This window comes from Coturnix japonica, chromosome Z, assembly GCF_001577835.2.
Source record: "Coturnix japonica isolate 7356 chromosome Z, Coturnix japonica 2.1, whole genome shotgun sequence".
NCBI lineage: Eukaryota > Metazoa > Chordata > Aves > Galliformes > Phasianidae > Coturnix > Coturnix japonica.
The window spans coordinates 42,451,990-42,476,128 of NC_029547.1; the positions used below are offsets into that span (position 1 = coordinate 42,451,990).

General features: G+C 36.6%; 1 protein-coding gene across 2 annotated transcripts in view; it reads left to right on the forward strand.

Moving 5' to 3' along the window:
- The window catches only part of FBXL17 (F-box and leucine rich repeat protein 17), a 274,061-nt gene that overhangs the window by 56,545 nt on the left and 193,377 nt on the right, over positions 1–24,139 (forward strand). The gene's annotated exons all lie outside the window — the stretch shown is intronic.

Genomic DNA, 24,139 nt, shown 5'->3' on the forward strand with positions numbered 1-24,139 from the left:
TCCTTATATTTTTGCTAACTGGTCTGAAAATGTATGTGTTCCTTGGCAAATGCAAATATATTTATATATTTTATAATGTAGTGAAGATTTTTTATTTTTATAGGTCCAGTGTCATGGTTTAATATTGACACATAGTTACATGAAAGTGTTTCTTGGGCTGAAGTTTGTTTATAGCTTGTCAAAGCTTTACATACCTTCATTTACCCAGATATTCGGAAGTGTTAAAGTGGAAGCTGGGAAGAGCTATTGAAAAATTACTACATCCATGTGTTTTAATACTGAAGATGTTCATGGTTTTCTGTGCAACTCTACAGTCTTCTGTAGTTCACCCTCTGAAGATGCTTCTTTAAGTTTTAGGATGCCGTAATTGAAGTATACTTAAAAGATATTTCATTATATATTTTCATGAACAAAAAGGATTCTGTCATTTGAATGGAGAGGCATTTATATCTGAAACAGTGCTTCTGTGGTAAAATCAAATGTGTGGGATTTGCTGACTTTCCTGACCTCACTTCAGATCAGTTCTGTGACCTGAAGCAGTTAAATGAGTAGTGAGCACTTTAGTAAAAACCTTGTACATTGGCTAGTGAAACATATGCAATATGTTTTTAGCATGTAAACATAACATTGATACAAAATGTTTTTGTAGTATATAATTTATTTTTACTTTAATTGAATGAAAATATAGATTGCAATTGCCTTGGTTTAAAGAGAGCAAAGTGTTTTGCTTGTGGAGAAGAAAAATATAAAGCTTGAATTTAAATTTAATAAGTAGTTAGTATTTCTTTTAGTTATTCCCCATTGGTGCATTGCCAAGAATAGCAGTATCTAGCTTTTTCTTAATGATGCAATTGTAGGAGTCATGTAACCAAGAGCATGTACCTTTTTAAAAAGGAAAATCAACAGAAAAAAACACCAACAAAGCTTATCAGGTTAGGAATATAAAATAATAAAAAAAGACTAAGACATTTATTAATTATTTTAATACTGTGGAGTTCTGTGCTAGTTAAATACTTCTGAGTTATATTACAACAACTTCATTGCTATGTTGAATTTGCATTATTTTAGATTTTCTAATTCCTGGATGGCAAACCAATAGAAGATTAAAATTTCATTTAGAGAGTCAATTATAAAAACATAAAGGCTTTTAAATTCTAATTTTTATTTTTATTTATTTATTTATTTAGAAACAGAGTATATTGTTCACTTTTACTGGGAGTAATTTTATTTAGTTTTACTCAGTCTCTGTAATATTAACAGCCAGTGATCTGTAAAGAAACCTTATTTAATAAAAGTGTCTTTTTCTTTTTTAAAGATATGCTATTTATTATTTCCATCAGAAAAATATACATACATCAAGGAATATGTTAATAAGCATTTCAGTACTTCAGCTGAACATCAGTTATTTGAATGTGTATTTCTGAAGAGATAGCTAGAATTATGAGAAAAGCTGAGAAATATTTCTTTAACATGTCTTCAAGAATTAATCTATATGACAGAGGACGACAGATGAGCTTCTTGGTTCAGGAACTTTATTAAGTTCTTGAGCGTGTTGTCTGCCTAGATTTTGTGATGTGAGAATTTATAGGATGGCAGATAAAAAAAGATAGCTAATGTATCCTGTTTTTAAAGAATCACAGAATCACAGAATTGTAGGGGTTGGAAGGGACCTCTAGAGATCATGGAGTCCAACCCCCCTGCCAAAGCAGGCTCCCTACACCATGGAAGGCGTCCAGGCGGGTCTTAAATATCTCCAGAGAAGGAGACTCCACCACCTCCCTGGGCAGCCTGTTCCAGTGCTCCGTCACCCTCACCATAAAGAAGTTCTTGTGCACATTAGTGCAGAACTTCCTATGCTGTACTTTCATCCCATTACCCCTAGTCCTGTCCCCACGCACTACTGAAAAGATACCAGCCTCACCACTATGGCTCCCACACCTCAGGTATTTATAAACCTGGATCAAGTCCCCTCTCAGCCTTCTTTTCTCAAGGCTAAACAGACCCAGTTCCCTAAGTCTCTCCTCATAGGGGAGATGCTCCAGGCCCTTCACCATCTTCGTGGCCCTCCACTGGACTCTTTCCAAGAGATCCCTGTCTTTTTTGTACTGGGGAGCCCAGAACTGGACACAATATTCCAGATGAGGCCTCACCAGGGCAGAGTAGAGGGGGTAAAGAACATGGACACAGACACATTTGATTATAGTGGTGACTCATAATAGTCTGACAATCCTTAATATGGTGCTGGTGCCAAAAGAGAATATGAACTTGCCTTAGTGTATGTAATTGCATGAAGATGTTCTATTGCTATTGTCTAGGAGAACTTATCCTCTGAAATCGAGAACTACTAGATTTTGGTGGATAGGCTTTTTCTGATGACAGAAATATGAGAAGGACTGGAACTGACAGTAGACTGGAGTTCTTTTCTCAGTGTACAGGGTGTAGGTGTCAGGATGTTGACTGCAGCAGCATGAGAGAAGGCCGAGAAAAACAAAAGAAAGAGAAGCAATTCTGCAGATCCCTATGTCAGTGGAGGAGGAGAGCAGGAGATGCTCCAGGTGTCGTGTAGACGCTCCCTGCAGCCCAGGTTAGGCTGACATTAAAGCAGGCTGTCTCCCTGCAGCCTGTGGGCACCTCTGTGCAGTCATGGAGGAGCTGCAGTGCAGCAGTGGAAGATGCAATCTGGAGGAAGTGCAGCTCATGGAGAGCCCCTGCTGGAGCAGCCCTAGGCTGGAGCTGCAGCCTGCAGTGAGGCAGGAGGGTGTGGACGGCTGTGGCTGGAGTTGGCTCTCATCTCATATGGGGCAGCTGCTAGGCTCTGCTTAAAGGAGTTATGGAATGGATTATCCACTACATTCCACCCTGGAGGTTTACCTTCTCTCAAGTGGTGGACATTTCAGTAAGTCAACTCCAATAAGTATTCTGTAACTGTCTTCTTTTGGCTCAGTGTTTAGCATGTAAAGTTGATCTGCAAGGTATTTCCAATTTAGCGTCATTTCATTCAACTTTGTCTTTGCAATGTCCTGAGTAGGCTTTCTGTAATATTTGGGCTTGTAACACTGGCAAATCTGGTTGTGAAGGAAAAGCTTCCTGAGGGTTATGCAGAATATTCATGGTTATTCATAGAGATACCGTTGCTCACCAAGTAGGCTTTTCTGTAAATATGGAGAACACTGTATCATCGTGACCTGATGAACTGGGCACCCCCAGAGTAGAAGGTATGTTGTTTTCAGGGACAGTGAGTAGTACGGACACTTTCCTAGTGGATAGAGACCCATGGGAGCAAATGCTGCAATTTTTTTTTCTCATTCTTTACAAAGCCATTCTGATTATCACTGCATTCATGCAGTGCACTTGAACTCATGATAGGGAAGAGCATGTCAGGTGCTTGTGTAGCTCAGCAGAATGGACAGTCTATGATCAGTAAGTCTAAAATATGTTTGTTGATTATATCATTTCATTATTATTATTTTGTTTTCATTAATGTTTTTTTGTCCACTCCACTGGCACAACCATGAATCACTGGCACTGGATGCTATTCATAATCTGTAATATTCATTTACTGTTCATGATGCTCGATATGTGCAGACTGTTAATCATGAATTACATTCTCTGCCAGTGCTCTGTCTCAAAATGTTGTAAGGAGAAAGATTAAAAATACTTATTGTTAGAGTGTAGTATTTTATGCAGTACCCGTTATTGATCCATAGAGTCTTTTGATCAGTTGTGAGATAACTGTTGAAAGGCTGAGGAAAAAATTAAGAAACTGCAGTTACAAAAGTCATCATTATAATGACAGGCAATTTAGTTTGAGGTAACTGAAGCAGGGAAGAATGCAATCAATCATATCAGCAAGTATATTTACAAATTTTATTAGTCTCTGACAAATGTTATACAGATCATCAAGGTCATTTCATAGTGAAGTTGGGATATTGTTTTCATATTCTTAGAGCAATAAGAAGACATTGAATAAAATACCTTGTCCACTTCCCTAGGGTTCTTGCAGTGCAGTGAAGCAGTGAGATAGGAAATAAAACCAAATGCGAAGTGAAGTGGTCACATTATCCTGTTTGTCTATGGCATGTTTCCAGACTAACAATTCCAAGTTTGGGGAAAACTTTCTTATTTTAGTGACAATCACTGTTGGATATTAAGTCGTCTTGTCTTTCCTGTTTCTCATAAATGATTTTTCTGTAGTAAAGCACAATTCCTGGGTCACAAGTTACAGATATTTATATAAGGACACTTGCTAAATGTATTTGTCAGACGAAAGTTACTGCCAACTTTTGTAGCATATGGAAACAAATATTTATCCCTTAGACAAGAACTCTTGAAATTAAAAACCTTAATAAAGAAACACTAAAAGCTTATGAATATATTAATAGAGATGGAATTGTCATTTTAGTGAGGTAACAGGTGTTCTTTTTTTTTTTTTTTTTTTTTTTAATACTGCTGTGGATTAGCCCTGGTAAGCAGCAGAGCTTGCAACACAGCTGTTTGCTTATTTCACTGTGAGCTGGGAGAGAAAATTGGAGGGGTAAAAGTGAGAAAATTGGCAAACTGAGATAAAAACAGTCTAATAGGTAAAGCAAGAGCCGTTTATGCAAGCAAAGAAAAGTAAGACATTCATTCACTGCTTCTCATCAGCAAGCAATCATTTAGCCATTTCTGGGAATACATGACTTCATCACTTAAGACAGTTACATGAGAAGACAAACTCCAAAACTCCAGATGTCCTGTAACTCAGCTTTTATTACTGAATATGTTATTATATATATCACACTTTTGTCAGCTGGATCAGCTGTCCTGGTTGTGTGCCCTCCTACTTTCTTGTGCACTAGCAGTAACTAAAACATTGGTGTGTTATCAACGCTTTTTTTTTGGTCACAAATCCAGAAAATGCATGAGAACTATTAAGAAATGCAATAAGTTCTGTCCCACACCAATTCAGCATAAATAAGGAGACTGTACGTCTCCTTTGAAAAGCAACAACTTATAGCAATTGGTTTAAAATATATGTGCAGTAACTTCTGACATTGATATATGTAACAAAGAGTAAAAAACACTAAATAAATCCACAGCAGCAATTGCTACCACTAAGTTGTGGTTTTTGTGCTCTGGCTACTGAACTTACACATTTTCATCATTACAACTTTTCCAAAAGTGCAGTAATGTTCATTGAATAATACCAAGTAGTCCAGACTCCATAGAATTTCTCATTGGATTAAATCTTGAAGCTTCTATAGTTAGTGAGACCTGGCTGATGATTTTGTCTGGGATAGGGAATTTAACAACACACAAAAATGGAAGAGAGACCTATGGGACCAGGGAGTCTTACTGCTTGCTAGCTTAGATAATCACACAGTGCAGTAATGTTCAGAAGCATATCTGTTTTCATCCAAAAGTGATTATGTTGTTTACTTCATGAATACTGGCAGGTGAAAATGTTAAGAATGTGGACGTCAGTGACTTCAGTCTTCAGACTCATCTAGTTCATGAACAGCTGTTTTTCTGATCCATGTTTGCTATACTCCTAAGTTTTCTATGGGAGTTAATTTCATTCTGCTTTTGGGGGAGTGCATATTCATAGTGAAACTACTTAAGGCTTATTTCTAGAATATATATATTTTTTAATTTATATTTTATTCTTTAATTCTTACATTGATTCCCACATTTTTCAGTTTAATGAGTTACTTGGTTGTATTCTGTGAAGGGCTTTACTTGTAAGTAGTTGTTACATTTACATCATCTAAGATAACTCCCCAAAACATCTGTAAACTATACAGATGCCGTGTTGTCAGTAGCCTACCACAGGTAAACCACTATTGTTTAGAATTTTCATTTGTCTCTACATTGTTTTTCTTTCCTTAATATTTATTATGTTAATTGTTTAATGACATTAAGGAGGTCAGAAGAAGAGGAATTGAGATACGAGTTAGGAGAGACAGAAACTATTTTTGAAGCATTAAGACTAAAACATCTGAGGGGGCCCAGCTTTGCAGGGATACAACAGAAAGACAGGAGTTGATTTTTGTAGTTGCCCAGCTAGTGATGCTGTTCATTCTGAAGAAGGAATCTGCCAATGAAGTCCAAAGAGACCTCAGTCCTCATCTGTATCCTGCAAGTTCTGCAGATGTATGACAACAAAAGGGCTGGGGATGGAAAAAGGCAAGGAAGAAATACATTTCCATTGCCTTTCTAGGTATTACATTAGGAACAGAAATAACATATTTATTCTAATTTTTATACTCGTGAGTATGTACAACTTCAGCAGACAAATTGTCTGTCTCTCTTGATCACTCCACTGAAAATTTGCTGACATGATACAACTGAAAGTCATTAAATAGTATACTTGGGCACTACTGATGACTATTTGAGAGCTGACCGTAATTGATTTGCTACTAACTGGAGATGCTGAAGATGCATTGATTATGCAAAGCATTGGATATTGTATAGTTTGCTATATTCACAAAATTGCAGCTGATTTGTGGAGGAATTCATCAAAAGATTTAGGGTGCTGGCAGTATTTTGGGTGTTTTTCAGTAAAGTAATGGCTCATTTTCCCTTATTGATTTTGTTTTACAGCTTTGGCATAAAAAAATTACTTTGCTGCTGATAATTGTCATGCTTACTGATAGGAAAGGGGAATGAAGTTGTAAGGGTAAAAAAAAAAGTTAAATTTGTTCAAATTAGGAAAAGCAGAAAATAGTGTTACCTCTTAAATAATCTTGTTGACTCGATTAGAAAGAACTAGTTTATATGCCTGCATTTTGTATGCATATTCAGAACTGGGTTGTAGGTTGCTTTTTCTTTCTTTGTTTTGTTTTGTTTGTTTTTTCTTTTTTCTTTTAAAACCCTCGAGTTTCTCAAACTGAAATGACAATTTGAGATAATAGTAAATTATATGAAATCAAGTCAAGAAGTTTCAAAAAAAAATTTTTTTTTTTCTTTCTCCTTCTTACCTTATTTGGTTTTGTCTTTCCTTTTCTGTGACAGTCTCAAGACCACTTGTCATCTGTTTTCTGAATGTGTTGAACTGCAGGAAGTCCATAATTGTATGTTTCTTGTGTCTGAGTGTAGTTTCTTCTCTCCTTTTAAAACAGAATTGCATTACTTCAGCACCCTCTTGTTCTGGTCTTGCCATCATCACACAGTGTGCAGGGCTCGACATAAACCTGTCAGCCATCAGATGTGGATCTGTGCAATGATGAGTTCTGCTGTTTCTGCTTGTTTGCATGGAAGACTGCTTCTGTTCTGGGATTAATAAGCATTGTAGCCTGTGTGCAGTCCTGGCTGTTACAGCAGTCTTTGCATTTCTCATCAGCAGGACACTGTTCTTGAATGTGCATATGCAGTGACTGAAATAATTTGAACAGCTCTTTTTTCCGTCTTTGGAAATTATAGGAATACAGAATCAAATCTAACTCATGCTCACTTGCACATCATATCACATTCTTGTTTCTAATGCTGTTTGTAATCTCTCAGCCATAATTATTCAGGCATGCTTTGCCTAGGATGGGCAGAGAGAAACGTGACTTTCTGAGTCTTTGTAGTTCTCTTGAACCTCCAGCTTCCCAATTCATCAGTTTCTGCTCTATCTGTGAGGGCCGTTATGAGATGATTGACCTTCCCCTCTTAGTCTTTGGCCTTGGAAATGTGCAGTTATTTAACCCAGATGGCAAAAAGTCACATGGATATCACTGATTTGTTTACATGCCTCTCGGACTATTTTATTTCTGCTTGTTTTTACATATTCTCTATTTCTCTTGACATCTACATTCCCAGAGCCTCTTAAGATTGAACTGTTTCAGGACAAAATTAGTGATGTAAATGTAACCAACCAGCTACGCTACTGTACATATTTTCCTTGGAAATAACCAATTTCCAAATTCTCCAACCAATTTCCATGTTCTCTCAGCTTTCATAAGCGAAATTCAAGACTGCTTTTTCTAAGTTTATGATAGCAAATAAAACAAAACTGGAAATCTCCCTGCTTTTGCATTTTAACAGACCACTCTGTGGAAAAAAAGTCTGTTTGAAAAAAGAGAAAATCCTCTCAAAGTATCAAGTATGTTCTAAAGAATTTTGGCAAATTATGTTCTCTGTGACAGACTCCTTCGCTTTAATGCTTTTTGGTTTTCCTTGCTGTTTTAGCTGAGACAAAGCAGAAGTCATGGGATGTTTCTTTATATCGTTTGTTTTTCAGTTAAAAAAAAACATAGTTTGGTTTCTCTTTTAGGATTTTCAGTTGTTGCTGTCACAAAGTGTAATGGTGTACTCCGTGTCTGAGCAGTGAATGATGTGTGAAGTATAAAGCATAGAATGGGCAGAGCTTTCACTTAAGGATTTTCTTTCTGTGAATAGAGGTGATATTTATTACAAAGCATTTTCTTTGATTTAGTTGAAAGAATGTGTATGTGTATCCTATACAGTATCAATTAAAAAAAAAACTTTCTGAACTATGCTGTCTCATTTGGGTCTGAGATTTTGTATTTGTGCATATTAAAGCTCTATTGCTGCCATTTACATTTTTGTTTTTATTGTCCCTATGTTCAGAGGTCACTCCTACCAGTTACTGCTGATATCAAACTGTGATTGTAATGAAGTAGTAAATCACAGTAGTGAACACTGAAGATTACCATTTTAATGACTAGTTTTCCTGCAGCTTTTCATTGTAGGCCAGCTCTACTCATGTAATAACTCTCACAGGGTGTAATATGTTTACTTCTTATCATAAAATTTCATGGCAAACTCTCTACTGATTTGTAAATGGAGGGACAAAACCCTGAAGAAGCTATTAAGAGAATTATGATGCCCAACCTGTCACATGAGGTTTTCTACTGAGCAGACCATACAAAGATTGTGATGCTGAGTAGATCAGAAAGCATTAAGAGGTATTCCATATAAGTGTGAGACCTGGAGGATGTGGTTTAACATATCTCTCTGCTAGTCTTTTTATTTCTGATGCTTTTAAGGATTTCAGCTTCGTTGAATTAAAGCTGATTCTGCTTCAGATTGACAGAATCTGTGGGCTGGTGTAGTACTTGATCAAACTGATGAAAATGTGATCTATTTTAAATTAAATCAGCTGTAATGCATGTAGTTCACTAACGAAAATTAGAAAGAAAAAATCTCTCCCTATTGCTTCTAATGACTGTTTTCTTTTTAATAGTAGCTCTATTATATGAAGATCATTCGTAAATCAAACCAAAACCACTTCAATTTCCATGCAGTCTGTCCTCATTTTCACCGTTGCTAAGCTCGTGCTATGTTTCCTGACTTCATCTGAACTTGTCGTTCCTGTCTGTTCTGAATATCAAGTGCTCCAAAAATATACTTCCTTCCATTTAGAATTTCTATTTTGGCACACATTTCTTACAGGTTAGAATAGTATGGAATATTCTGGATTTTTAATTAATGGAGCTGGAAGTCTTCTAGCAGTTGGATTTGAGCAGGATGAATAAGAATTACTGGCGAATACCTAACACCATGTCTGTTAGCCAATTATAAATATGTCTGTTAACCTATATTTTAAGAATTCTTTTTTTCTACACATACAGTCTTTTTTTCTTCTCCTTTTCTTTCCTTCTTTTTTCTTCCTACAAGTACCATCTCATCAAGAGAATGTAATTTCATTATAACATTGTCTTGCGGTATCACAAGGCAATCTGCAAGAATGGTGTTATCTTAGTATTTTCTAAGAGATATATTAAAGTATATTCAGTCTCTAATGCAGTTTGTATTTGAAATTTGAGTGATATGCTGTGTATTATTTTTGTGTTATTTTAAACATATCCCTTCATAAAAGTACATAATGTATAATAGAAGTCTTAGCCAAGAAGACTAATATGTCAATTAAATATGTACATTAAGAAAAAAAAAACACAACAAACTATGCCCCTTGCTTCCTTCTGGCTTACAATTATTAAAATGTAGAAGAGAAAAAACAACTATAACATTATTTCGTTTGACCTGTGCAGTTGTAATCATAGTCCTTTTGCTATCTTCCCATTTTTGTTGAGTTTACTGCAATAAGCAGGAAATTCTTTCATTTTATTTCTTATCCTATTTTGTATCATCCTCTGTGACCTCAGAGAAGTTTTACTACTTAAGGAGCCTTTCCTTCATATTGATGAGCATAATTTGCAATGTATGACTTTTTCCTTTTCTCCCTCAAGGCATATATTGATCCCATCATTTGTAACATGATGGCCACACGCTGTATATACAATCTGTGCAATCAGAATTGTATAGATTCCAAATTTTGGTGGACTGGGAGGACAAAGGTTCTGTGAGCTATAATGAAAAAGTGAGGGAATCTCTCTTTTCTCCCCTGTATTTGGACTGATTTGCAGTGGGTTGTAAGAAGGGTTTTGTTATATGTATCCTGTTCCAGATTCTGCTCCAGCAATGCTTAGATATTTAGTGAGGATGTCCTTAGCTATGTATTGCACCTGGCGATGTCAGCTTCATGGAGCCATACTGTATTTCAAGCTTTACTAATGCTTAGTATGATTGGATGTAAGGATGTAACTTGGAACCTTAAAACCAGGGTTGGTTCCATGAACATCTAAATCAAATATTAGGTTTGCACTTTTGTTGTTGTTGTTGTTTGATTGTTTGTTTGTTTTTTGTAGTATAGAATGTACTGTGTAAATGCAGTATATCTCAATTCCAGTTACTGTAAGGGCTTCTCCTCATGGAAATTAGATGGTAATTCACTGAAACTCAGTAAAGATGTGAACAAGAAACATATCAAGGAATTGCATAATTTCATAATTGTATTAGATGTCTGAAGTGTCTAACTTACTTAAGAGAAAATGTTCTCATTATCTTAGAAGGGTACTTCTGTCATATTTGCTAATTCCTAAAATAAGTGTGATATCAAGGGATATATCCTATTACCCCTCTGGAGATTTCTAGGTAATGATGTAGGTAAATACTGGATACTTGCTGTCTTTGTACACTTAATAGCCATTGGGGTTACAATGCCTGTGTTACCAATCTGATATATTAATGCTACTAAATATTATAAGCCTGTATTGTTGATTTTATTGCATACTAGAACTATGTTTTTTCTTGAAGAGAATGAGAAGTTGGGGGATTTGGTTATATATATTATTCTTTTTATGAGGCTTACAGCATGTTCAGGTTTCCTAACACTTTATTTCACCAAGGAAACATTTTTAGGCTTAATGAAGGATCTGAAAAGCATTTACCTGTGTGACATTAGCATTTTCTGTTAACCACACACACACACACACACACAAAACAAGTTAGTGCATTCATATCGCTCTGTTGTTTTATGAATATCGAACAGTTTTAATAAACAAAGATCTATGAGGAACAGCTGCTGCTGAGTTAGTATTGCATAGGAATAAAAAAGTAAGAAGATAATATGTCAGTTCGGCCATGGGAGTGATTGACAACAGAACTAGTTTCTGCTTTGGTAAAGATCACAGTGGCATCTCTAAAGAATGGAACATGTATTTGTTAGATATTTGATGAAGAAAACCAAAACTGTTCATTTGGATAATTAGGCTCTTGTAAGGTAAGTGTAGCAATTTCCCAGAGTACTGAACAAAATCAAACAGTTAAGGTGTTTGTATGAAAAGGAAATAAAGAATTGGAATAAAGCAAAAAGAGGTAGACTAAAAGTGTTTGATAGTTCGCAGACATACAGATCTAAACTTGTCTGTGAATAAAGCCTTTCTTTCCAACCATCATCTTCTGAATCTGCTGAATAGGGGCAGAGTATGAGCATAAAGCATTTATTACCTGATCATGCATTGTAAAACAATCTTCCAGCCCCCTTAGAAGCCTTGAAATTGTGATAGAATAAAATGATAAATGTGCCAGAGGGCATAATTTTAATGAGAATGTGTAAGATCAAATTGCAGGTCTAGAGTGAAAATAAAAGAAAATTCTTTACAAAAAGATTTGAAATGTGAATGGATTCTCTTTGGTAAGAGTAAAAAATAAGGATGTTGCATAATCTGTTTTTCTGAAGTTTTTTTCAATATGCAACGGGAAATAGGATTATATGGTTGTTTTGGTGTAAAAGGAGTAGATGAAGCTAAGTCAAAGAATGGATGAATATTTGACTCATCCACTCCTTATACAAGTAGGTGAAGTGGATTGAAAAATATACTGTGGGGCTGTTTTGTAGTTAAATGGAAATGTTTTCTTCTTTTGTATCCAGAATTACAATAAGTGAAATTTTTAAAAAATAAATTTCTTAACTTGTGAACACATCCATCTTTTTACACAGTATTCAAATTAAAAAATGCGATCAAGTCATTGTATCAAATTATAAGAAATAATTTTGCATGTTTTTCAAAAATAGGCTGAGCAACTCTTAATTTCTCATTAACTTTCGTGAAATTAAGCATATAAGAAGTTTTTGTTGTATAATTTGCAATACGGTGGCACCAAGTGAATTTTATTTTTATTTAATTATTTTTCTGAAGTTGTTGTGATTGTCATATTATATATAAATGCCCTCTGATGAAAGATGTATGTTTTTGTTTTGGAAGCTGTCCATTGCCAGTCGTGAGTAAACACATTTTGATGATGTTTATTTATTCATTTATTTATTTTTCTTTTGGGATGAGAGCAATATTTTATATCTGAAGAATAGGCTTTATGATTTTATTTCACTTTTGCAGCACGCAAATTTTGCTGCATTGATAACCTTGTTGAGTATAATGGCCTTCAAACTGTACTTTATTAAATTGTGAGTTAAATGTGAAATTAAAAGTAAGTTATAGTGAGAACTGAGATTAAAACAGAGATAAAATATATCCAAGTAGGAAATGGAATTTGTCTGTTCTCGTGGCTGTCATTAGTAAGGAGAAGAAAACAAAGAGCGATGCTATATTGTGCTACAAAAATAGAAGGAATACCACCCTTAAATATGTGAGAACTATGTCTAAAATTTTTTGTGGAATCTTAGAATCATTTTAGTTGGAAGGGACACCCAAAGATCATCTGGCCTAACTCTGCTGTAATGGACAGGGACATCTACAGCTAAATTAGGTTGCTCAGAGCCCCACTGCAGACCTTGAATGTCTCCGGCGATGGGGGCACCCACCACCTCTCTGAGCAACCTGTTTCAGTGCCTCATCACCTTTACTGCATATTACAAAAATACTTGCTGTGTGAGATTTTTTGACACGCAGAGTATTTTAAAGTAGTTAGTAGTTGAAGAATCCAGCTGATTAGTTTAACAAACTGTAAAACAGAAGCAATCCTTTCAACACTTTACATTACTTCTTATATTCTTGAATGCCTCCTCCTCATATATTGTGATCTGATGTAATAACTTCTGAACTAAGATATATGGATGTAAGAAGAGCTGGTGTCCACTTCTGATATCAAAATGAGATGGCCCTCATGCTTGTGCTTCATGGATAACAGGCAGAAGGCCCAGACAGACTCACAGTACTTTGTGATGCTGCTTCACATAGGCAGGGACTCCTGTGAGTCCATACTTTAATTATTGTATTAATCTTGTGTGTTGTAACGTTTTGTTCTGAGGGAGTAACATATTGTAAAGTTCACCTGAATAAGTAGGAGTTTCCAGGCTCTGCTTTTGTGTTTCGTGTATCCACATCAGCCTCAATGGTGAGAGCTGTTTTGAGAAACATCCTATCCTATACGGTTAACAGTTAAATTGTATTGCCGCTGCTGCTAGTAAGGAGCAGTATTCTGTTTAATGAAAGACTGTGCATTTGTATTAAATATAGAATTTATAATGAAAGGAATCAATCAAAATTTACAAGCCCATATTTTAAAGATACAACCTAAACATTACAACTATGAGGCTGGCTCATAGTTACTTATGTTTCTAAAATCTCCTCAGCAAAATGGAGGTGACAGTTGTTGAACCTCTCTTTTGAGTAAGCAAATGGTTTAATTTATCCACGCTGAGTGTTAAGATGTAGATGATATGTCCAATGGCAGTTCATTAATGTGAGCTGAGTCTTACTGCAGTTCGTTAATGAAACTTTGGGTGTCCTGAAAACTTGACTGGGGTAACAGATTACCATGCCTTATTTTTGTCAGCATTCTGTGATTGCAGTAAAGGATCATTAATTAAACACATCTTTGCCAATACTAGTTGCTTCTTCAGAGCTTTTATGCCAAATACAGTTTAAATCACAGAATGGTTGATGTTGGCTTGGACCTCTGGGTCCACCTGTTCTGGTCTCTGCTTATGCAGGAACATACAGACCAGTGTGCCCAGCACCACATCCGTATGGCTTTTGCAGGTCTTGATGTCTTCTCTGAGCTAGTGCACATTAATCTGCAGCCACCTGCATAATGAAGAAATGCTTCCTGATATTCAGAGAGAACTTTACCATCTTTTGTTTTACTTTGTGCCTGTTACCTCTTTTCCTGGTTCTAGGTACCACTGAAAAGAGCCCAGCTCCATCCTCCTTGCACCCCCTCTTCAGGTATTTATAGACATCAGTGAGATCCCCTTGACACCTTCCTTTTCTCCAGGCTGAACAGTCCCAACTTGCTCAGCTTGTTTTCATAGGACAGCTGCTACAACTTCTTTTGGATCCAGTACTCCAAATTCAGACACATCAATGCTGAGTAGAGGTGAAACATCATCCCCTTTGACTTGCTGGTGATACTTTGCCTAATTCTGCTCATGGTATCATTAGCCTTCATTCCAGCAAGGGCACACTGATGACTCACGTTAAACTTGGTGTCCTCCAGGAATCCAAGGTCCTTTTCTGTAGAGGTGTGTTCCAGTAACTTTCTATCCATGTTCCTCTTGCTAGCTGTATGGTCAGTCTGCCACTTCCTCCCATTTTAATGTCATCTGTGAATTTACTAAGAGTGCACTCTAATCCATTGTCCAGAAAATTAATGAAGATGTTAAACAGAACAGTAGAACTAGTATTGATCCCTTGTGTTCTCTGCTCATTACTAGCCTCCAGCCAGACTTTGCATCACTGACCACTGCTCACTGAATCAGCCATTCACCTGGTTTTTAGGCCATCTCTCTGTCTGCTCATCTAGCCCATACTCAACAGATTCTCTATGAGGATCTCAGAATCAGTTCAAAGGCCTTACTGAAGATCAAGAAGACAGTCTCTACTGCTTTCCTCTCATCCATCGTGCTATTCATTTCATTAGAGAAGCTTATCAGGTTGGTCAGGCATGATTTCCTCTTGGTGAATCCATGCTGACTACTCCTGGTGATTTTCTTGTCTTTCATGCGTCGTCAAATAGTTTCCAGGATTAGCTGCCTCATTACCTCCCCAAGAATCAAGGTGAGACTGATCAGCCTGTAGTTCCTTGAGTCCTACTTCTTGAAGGTAGGAGTGACATTGACTTTCCTCCAGTCTTCGGGTTCTTCACTCAGTTGCCACAACTGGCAGCTTAGCCTTGCCATCATGTCTTTAGCACTCAGCTGTGTGTTCCATCAGATCCCACAGAGTTGTTGTAAATATTCATTTTGGTCAAATATTCCCTGAGCTGATCCTCTGCATCTTCCCTGCTCCAGCTTCTGGGACCAGCAATTCCTAAAGGCCAGTCTTGCTAGAGTCCTGTCTGTTGCCATTTCGGGTACTGTGTCTTACAGTAAAAATGAATTTAAAAATTCTGTTGAATTTGTATTTTAATTTAAAAATTTTTAAATTGACAGTATATTTTTTGCAGTGTATTACATGCTGGACTAGGAAGGTATAATGCATAAGCATATACATATAAAAGTTTTACTTATTAGCAGAAAACGTAATAGTTTTTAATTTTTTGTGAAGAATAGTGATTTCTGGCACTCCATTAAAAAATTAATTGTAAAATTAGTAAAAAAAAAAAAACAACATCCTCATCCCCTGTATGGCAGTAATTGATGATCTGACTTAATCCTTTTTACCTGTATACAACATTTTACCTGTATCAGCATGTCCCAGATTCCCAGGAAATCAGCCAGTGATGTATATTTGGTTACAATGAACTTCCTGGGATTTTTCCCATATGGTCTGCAGGTCTGTTTCTACTCAGTGGATCTTGTCCACATAACCAGACCCAGCAATGAGAGAAGTTGAAAGTTTTAGAAAAGTTACTAAATTAAAAAAGAGTTCTCTTCCCAGGCTTAAACTTCTCCTATGTACCCTGAGATAGAGCAAATTAGTGACCGACTCATCATTTCTTTATGTATTTAACTTTCCATGGAGCACTTTCCTTGACAGACCAAGTAGTTCCTCAGCATCTTGGAATCATCTCCTGTCAAAATACTTTAATGACTGCACGTGCCTGAACAGTTCTACAAGGGAATGACTCCAACCACCCTGAGAAGGTATCAGCACCAACATATAGAGATACCCCCCTTTTCTTGGCAGTTCTGAGAACTCAGTTTGCCACTGTTGCCCTGGAAGGTTCCCTTTCCCATTAGGCCCACTTGTGCCCTGTTCCTGGTACTGGGATTGTACTTTGTAGTGTCTGTTTGCCCAATATATTCTCTTATCTTCCCTTATAACCAATTTCCATAAAATACTAAAGGGCATAATAGTGTGTCCATCTGGGTGTGCACCCATCTGTCAGCTTGCTCTCTTCCCTTCTAAATCATTAATTAGACTCCTGTTCTCTTTAGAATATTTTACAGGTTTTGACTTGGCTTCAGAGATTTTAAGTCTCAGGCTTAAGAGTTGTCCAGTTCTCAAAAATCATTGATCTCTCAATCCTGGGTAACACTGTCCAGGTCAACTGAGTTTTTTCTTCCCTGTATTGGGGTTTTCTTGTTCAAAGGCAAATAACTTCAGGCATCCTTCAAATCCAGAAGATAAACCCCAACTACTCATTCCTTAACTTGGTTAATGTATGTATGGTTTTGCCACCTCTAATTGTATATCTTGAACAATTCTATTAATTTCCCTGAAATCTTGTATCAAACTGTAGCTCTTGCTACCAGATTTTTCATCAGCAAGATTGGGGTATTGCTTTTGGATTCACATTCAATTAGTAATCAAAACTCCAAAAAGTTATCTGTTATTTATTTTATCCTTCTGCAGCTTTGTATCCTCAAAGGGCACTGCTTTACCCTGACTAGACTAGCTCCTCTTTTCACTTGACTTCTATCTGCATTTTTGGCTCTTCCAGAAATCCCTGATATTCATGCTCCTAAGTTTACCAGATTTAAGATTTCTGTAACTTCTGGGGATATAACATTGTCTTTGCGAGTTTGTGTTAAAGCCAGACTTATAATTTTTAATCAGTTGATATTTTTGACCCTTAGCTCCAGCTTTATTGAATTTAATCTCTGTATCCGTTTGTTCTAATAAGCATTGCCTGAATAACGCTTTTGGAGAACCTGGCATGTACAAGAATTTATGTATTCCTACTTGTGTTCCCAGCCTATATTTAATTGATCCCAAAAGGTAAGCTTTTTCTTCTTGTCCAATAGCTCCTACTACTGTTAAAAAAGTCATCTACGTAATGAGATTACCATAAGAAGCACCCATATCCACCAGGAAATAAACCACCTTATCCTGCTTCCCTAGCTACAATTTCACCAGTGGATCTGCTAGGGTAAATTTCCCAGGTTCCGGTAATTCAGCTTTTGTGATCAGAGAAGGTTCCCTCTCACTTAGCTTGGTAGGATTTCTCCACCAGTGTCCCATTTTCCTGCATTTTATACACTGCTTTTGGTCCTATTTTGGCTATCCTCATGTCCAATGCCCCATCTTCTCCACTCCCCTTCACAAGTAATGCTGTTTACAGCAACAGTCTTCAGCCCCACCTCTCACTCGTGAGAATTCTGCTCATGGGCGGGCAGTGAGAAGGGGCTGCTCTCATGCCAGTGCAGATAAGCTCACTTTTTCTTTAACCCTTTTGCCTTTTTACACTATTCCATTATTCAAACCCTCAATTACACTTCCTCATACCCTCAATTATGCTTCCGTATATCATTAACGATTACACTTTCATATACCATCAAAACAGCTTGCTGCACTCCCTTCAAAATCCACGCATCAAGCAATACCTTTCTTCACTTCCCACTAACACCCAGCACTTGGTCTCACAATTAGGATACTTAATTATAAAAACTGGTCCCAGAACTTCATTTATGATCCTGGTTTCTTACTCCGTATTCCCCCTGGGTCACTGGTGAGGGTGTTTCTCCAGTGAGCCAAAATACAACCCAGAATGTCCTTTTCCCAAATTTCTTTTAGACACCCTCTATCCCATAACACCTGTTTATCCTGCTTGGTCTCAGGTATTGTGTGAAAATCCCTTGTGTTTTGCTGGGTAATGAAGTCCACCTACTTCCCCAGGGCATAGGAACACCAAATACCCTGAACAAGAGTTGTAGCCAATGTCCCTCAGCAAAACAGGGATTTTTACAAAAATTCTCATTGCGTTGCTGGGTAATGGAGTCTACCTGCTTCCCCAGGGCATGGGAACACTGCATTCCCTGGGCAAGAGTCATAACCAACATCCCCCAGCAAGACAAGAGTATTTTAAGCATGGAATGGAATTTCACAAGTAACATTTTTACAAAACACACATTTAACAACTGCAGAATGGACAATGACTAATATAGTTATTTATACAAGGAGCAAGATCCTGCAAGAATAGTTTTTGCAGCACAAACACCAAGCAATTACAGCAGTTTCTACAGTAGTTCCTATGAGTGGCCAGAGAAAAGAAAGAAGAGAAAAAGAGAAGAAAATAAAAACAATTTGGACATTTGCTCCCAAGCTCACATGCAGTACCATTTGATTGGTTCCCTTACAGGCTACAACTTCATCCACAAATCTGCTCCTTCTTCATTAATTTGTGCTTTTACTGTCTGAGGCTGCTACCTTGCATTCCAGAGATAAGATAGCTAACAATGTTATTTGGAGAAACAGGAGACCCGCTGTCTGTACTAACTGTGTAAGCCTGTAAAAAAGCATCTGTTATCAGCAGTGAGAACCTGACTTAGCAAGGCCAGATCTGTAGCTGCTGATTCAGCAACCCATGAAGGCACACAACTTGTAGCCTAACTTATTTTCCTTAATTCGCGTGTGTGTATTTGTATTTGTAATAGAGCTCACCTGTAAGCTCAGGATTTGAGTAAGTGCAGAATAACTAGTTTTGTTCAGCATGACTTTCACATGTCTTGTGATCTAAATGCATTTCAGGCATTGTGCTAAAATAGAAAGAAAGCAAGGTTATTCCCAAGTAGATTCATGTGGAGACTAGTCTACACCACATTATGGTCAATTTTGGTGTTCAAGGATTCCAAGGAAAACTGACACTGGTTAACTATCTAATACAAAACAGTTCAGAGGTCCTTTGCAACGTGCTACATGCAGGGCTTTATGTTCTTCATCTAAGTCTTTAATTTATCAAGTCTGTAGTATAAAAGCAAAGCAAGGAAGTTTTAGGGCTAAATCAGTTGATGAGTATTTTAGAAACTTCTTTCCAAACTTTCCCAGTATGAAACTGAATTCAGGTGAGTAATGTCTATCCCTTCCTTTCTTCTTGTGCTGCCCAAGATAGGCATGATGTGTTCAGGACAGGTTAAGATATATGCAGTAGGGAATTAGGAATAAAGGGCTTTCTTTTCCCATTAGTGCTGACTTGTGCAATGAACACTCAAATGATATATACATGGCAGACAAACTCTTTATTTTATTTCTTATTTCACTCTACCACAGTTTATCCTAATGCCCTTACGCTGGAAAAAATCCTTCAGTGTTTCAAAAGCTTTTATTTATGTATTTTATATAAAGAATTGCACGTTAACATACATAGACTTGTAGTGTGCCACTTTCATTGGAAAAATGTGGTGTCGTTTCTGGTCCAGACAGTACTTTTATTCCTATCTCTTTTCTATTTTCTGTTATGTCTACATGAGATACTCTAAGTTTTTATTAAGTGGTAGGCATTTTAGTGAGAATTTGCTTGTCTTGCACCTCAAAATTCATTTTTGAATTATTCTTCAGAACTGTTCTTTTTTGCTACTTCAATTATGGAATATAAAATAAACTAATACTTAACTAATACTTACAGAATCTAATTCAGAATGGCCAAAATATTGAATTTCTGTAAAACAATACAGAACTGGAATTCATATATAATAAGCTGTAATACAGAAGAAGAAAATGATTAAACCATAGCTTGCTTATCATAGATCTTTTTAATAGGAGCAAAATCTGTGCTATTAGTTCCAGACCAGTGTATTTCTCATTCACAGTGCTTTAGTGCATAACTTATAAATCTTTCCTCATCATCCTATATTACTTTTTCAAACCAAGACTAATATCAAGCAAGACAGGGTGAATGAAAGTCAATGAAGGTCGACTAGACAATCAGATATTAAAGATTCTTGGAAGAACTCCACAGTGATCTATAAAAAAATCAGCTGTGAATTTCTGTATCCTCACTGACAATGGACTTTTTAATAGAACTGCAGTATATTTTCTTTGTTAATGTGTTTTTAGATTATTAGTCCAGTCTCCTTATACAGTGTGTCTGAATGAGGGTTGATACTCTCAAATACTTGATAGGTTGCAGAAGCCATGTTTATAATATATGTTTCATATACTTGTCCTGTCTCCTGGGTAATAAAGAGGACTCTGAGGAAACTGAGAGTACAGTTACATATTGCATTATGAATGGAGTTAAGACTGCATAATCATTGTGTATATGCTATTGCTAAGCATTTTTATTTATTTTTTTCAGCTGTCACTGATCATGTAGTGTGCAGAGCAAATGATCTCTTGGGAAGTTAAAGCACAATGAAAGAGATTTACCATTCCTGGGACAGCAGAAATAGTCAGCTGGTCTGCACGTTTTGAGTTTAGATTGAAAATCTCAAACATGTATATTAGGCTGGACACTGCAGATAATAACATAGCAGTCAGTCTGTCTAATCAGAATAAGAACTCTTGTCCATCATAGAATTTTTTTTTTTTATTTTTTTTTTTTAGCTTTAAATTTAGCTTTGTTATTTCTGTTTCAGATCCTTCATCAGATACTTTGTGTATGAATGTTGTCATTAGATCACAGAATCATAAAATCATAGAATGTCCTGTATTGAAGAGGACCACAAAGATCATCTAGTTTCAACACCCCTGCTATTTGCAGTGTCACCAACTGCCAGACCAGGCCACCCAGAGCCACATACAATCTGGCCTTGAATGACTTCAGGGATGGGGCATCCACAACCTCCTTGGGCAACCTGTCCCAATGCGTCACCACTCTCGGTGTTTCTTTATTTAGTTGAAACCAGAATGAGGAAAGGCATGGAGCTGTGTTGGGGGAGGGTCAGTTGGGGTTTACTCACCATAGGTCAGTGCACATAGAACAGGCTGCCCAGGGTGTTGGGTACAGCCCCAAGTATCAGAGTTCTGACACTGTTTGGATGGATGGATGTAGGTGTTCTCAGATGTAGGGTTTGGATTTTGGGTGGGCCTCTGTGGAGCCAGGGGTTGCACTCAGTGATCCTTGCGAGTCCCTTCCAAGTTGGGATGTGATATGATTCTGTGATTCTGTGATGCTATCTATCTCATATTCTTGTTGTGAGAAACCATGGTTGTGAAACTGCAAGTGTATATGTATATAGATATGTACAGAAATAAATATGTTTATTTTTCCTTCCACTTAACTGCTCCCTTCAGTGAGGGAATTTTCTGATAAGAGTAGCTAATGAAACACAGTATATGGTGATCTCCTTTACAGGCTGTCTCATTGAGAATCATGATTTTAAAATATAAATTGCAATAAATGTCTGAAAAAGATGGAAGATATTCATAGTTACTGGTGTAATCGAGAATGCTGACTGTGATATTGCAGTGCTGATTGGGAGATTTTTACAATGTTTCCCATTAAAACTTGGAAGTCACGTCCTACAGATCTGGTGCATTTATGAGCTGGCAGCAAAACACAGCATCTGCTTAAAGACATCAGTTGTTTTGTTGCACAACTATTTCATTTCTTAGTAAAGATTTAAGAACAGAAATTGTCATTTGCAGTAGCAAAATGTATGACAAAAGTTGTGGATTCTCCCAGAGGAAATGTAAGGCATATTCAGGTTGACAGGTTGTAAATAAATTCTTTTAAACTAGGAAGATCATGGGACATGAATGGTAATGAGTAATCTGGTAAAAATCTTTTTCTGACTGGACAGATCCTGATTACCTAACAAGCACTGGGAATATTAACTCCCAATCTATAGGCTGCTTAGTACTTATGATCTGCTGTCACCAATTTTTACCAAAACTGTTTACTTTTTATTTTTGCTTAGGATGCTGAAAATTCCATACAATTAATAAAAAGTATTTTAAGATGCAGGTAGTAATTTTATCATTGGCAGTCAAAATTTTTAAAATCTCCATGCACCCAAATGGCAGCTATATGAAATAAATTATTTATTATTCATTATTAAACCTTCAATTTCTGTATTAAATTTGCCACATTAGGCATTTATGTTATTGATTGCCCATGAATATGCTTTCTTGCCAGCCAGAACAGACCTGTCTGATGTGTAGAATGATAATCTAATCCTTGGTAAAGAAAGTAGATTAAGTTTGTAATGTGGTTTTTCTCCTGAAGAGCAAAGGGAAGTTTATCTTCTGTAGAAAAAGCTGAGGTAGAAAGCTAGTATTGGTATATTCTGTTTTTCTAATCCTAATTTAAATGCTACTTTTTTTTTTTTTTTCTTCTTTTTTTTTTTTAACCTCTTGTAGTTTGGAAAATAATATTTGATTTCAGGTGTTATTTGTCACAGGTTCCTAGTGGTCAGAATCTTCAAAATTCCCAGGTAGCGTGACAGTCCATAGATGAGAAAATTATGCAAAGATGAAAATATAAGATTAAGACACTGTCAGATCAAAGTGAATGAAGAAATTTATTAGTACAGTGTTGTGTTTTTGGTTTTTTTTTAATTGAAGTAAGTAGACCATAGGCATAGGTTAATGCAGAAAAAAACATGGCCACTGCTCATTTCACTGTTGATTCTGGCCCTTTTTTCCTTTTCTTTTGGTCTGTTTTCAGGTTTGTAAACATCCAGCTCCCGAGGTCTTGCCTTTAATTTGTGGTTGGGTGATGTTTAATTAGAGAACTGTTTATTCATTGAGAGACTTCTGCTTTGAGAAGCTACATTAGACCTATATAAACCACACCCAATATCCCCATATCAAAACAGCTTAAATGTGGTATTGTCTCTATAATCTTGTTGGTCTCCTTTACCTCTGGACTATCTTTTCAAAAATTGTCTTGTCAAAGTCTCACCAAGGTCACCATATGCTGTCAGCAAGCACTTAAGTGACATGCTGGCCAAGCAAGTTGGAACTGTGAATAAAGGTGATATATGGCACAATAAGAATACTGTTTGCATGTATGTATTCACCCGAGGCTGAATTACGGACTTGATATTTCAAAATTTATTTTGCTTCTGTGGTCTGTGATGACAAGAATATGTTCTTGTGTATCCATAATGCCTTCAGGCATTCAAGGCTCCAGATTCCAGACACAGTGAGACATTCCAGTGCAGTTTTGCTGGACAGTGCAGGTTTTATCCCAAAACCATAACAGTTTTGTGTTACTGCCATTTGCATTGAGAATATATACTGCTCAGAAAAGAAAAAAAATACATTTTGTTTAAAGAAAAATATGGAGATGTCTTAAGCATATTCATGTTACATCCTTCACAAATTTGGCAGTTATCCTTTGGGTATACCTGCAAAATATTGCATTAATTTGTGTTTCTTAGCTATTAGACCAAATAAATGGCTGAGAAATTCATTTAAATCACAGTAATAAAGTAGATAAAATCTTCATTTAATGGGTAAATGACACTGAGTGGTATATTACCATGAGATGAAAATGAATGCAATATTTTCTTTTAGTTAAAAGCAATGTCTTTGTTTCAGTAACACTGTCTAGAAAAGGACTGGAAACTTAGGGTATGTCTGAGTTCAGATTCTTTGCTGAAGAAATGATGCATGTCAGTGTTCAGCATGATTCTCCAGGATGACAATCAAATTTGTTAGTATTTTGATGTCTCTCTATAACATATGGGAACAGTGAATAAAATGGTCTCTTGGGTTATCTGCAGATAAGCAGAATATTTGAATTTCAGTTGCCATCATTCTTTCTCCTTCTGTTTACCTCCTCTAAGATGATGATCCCC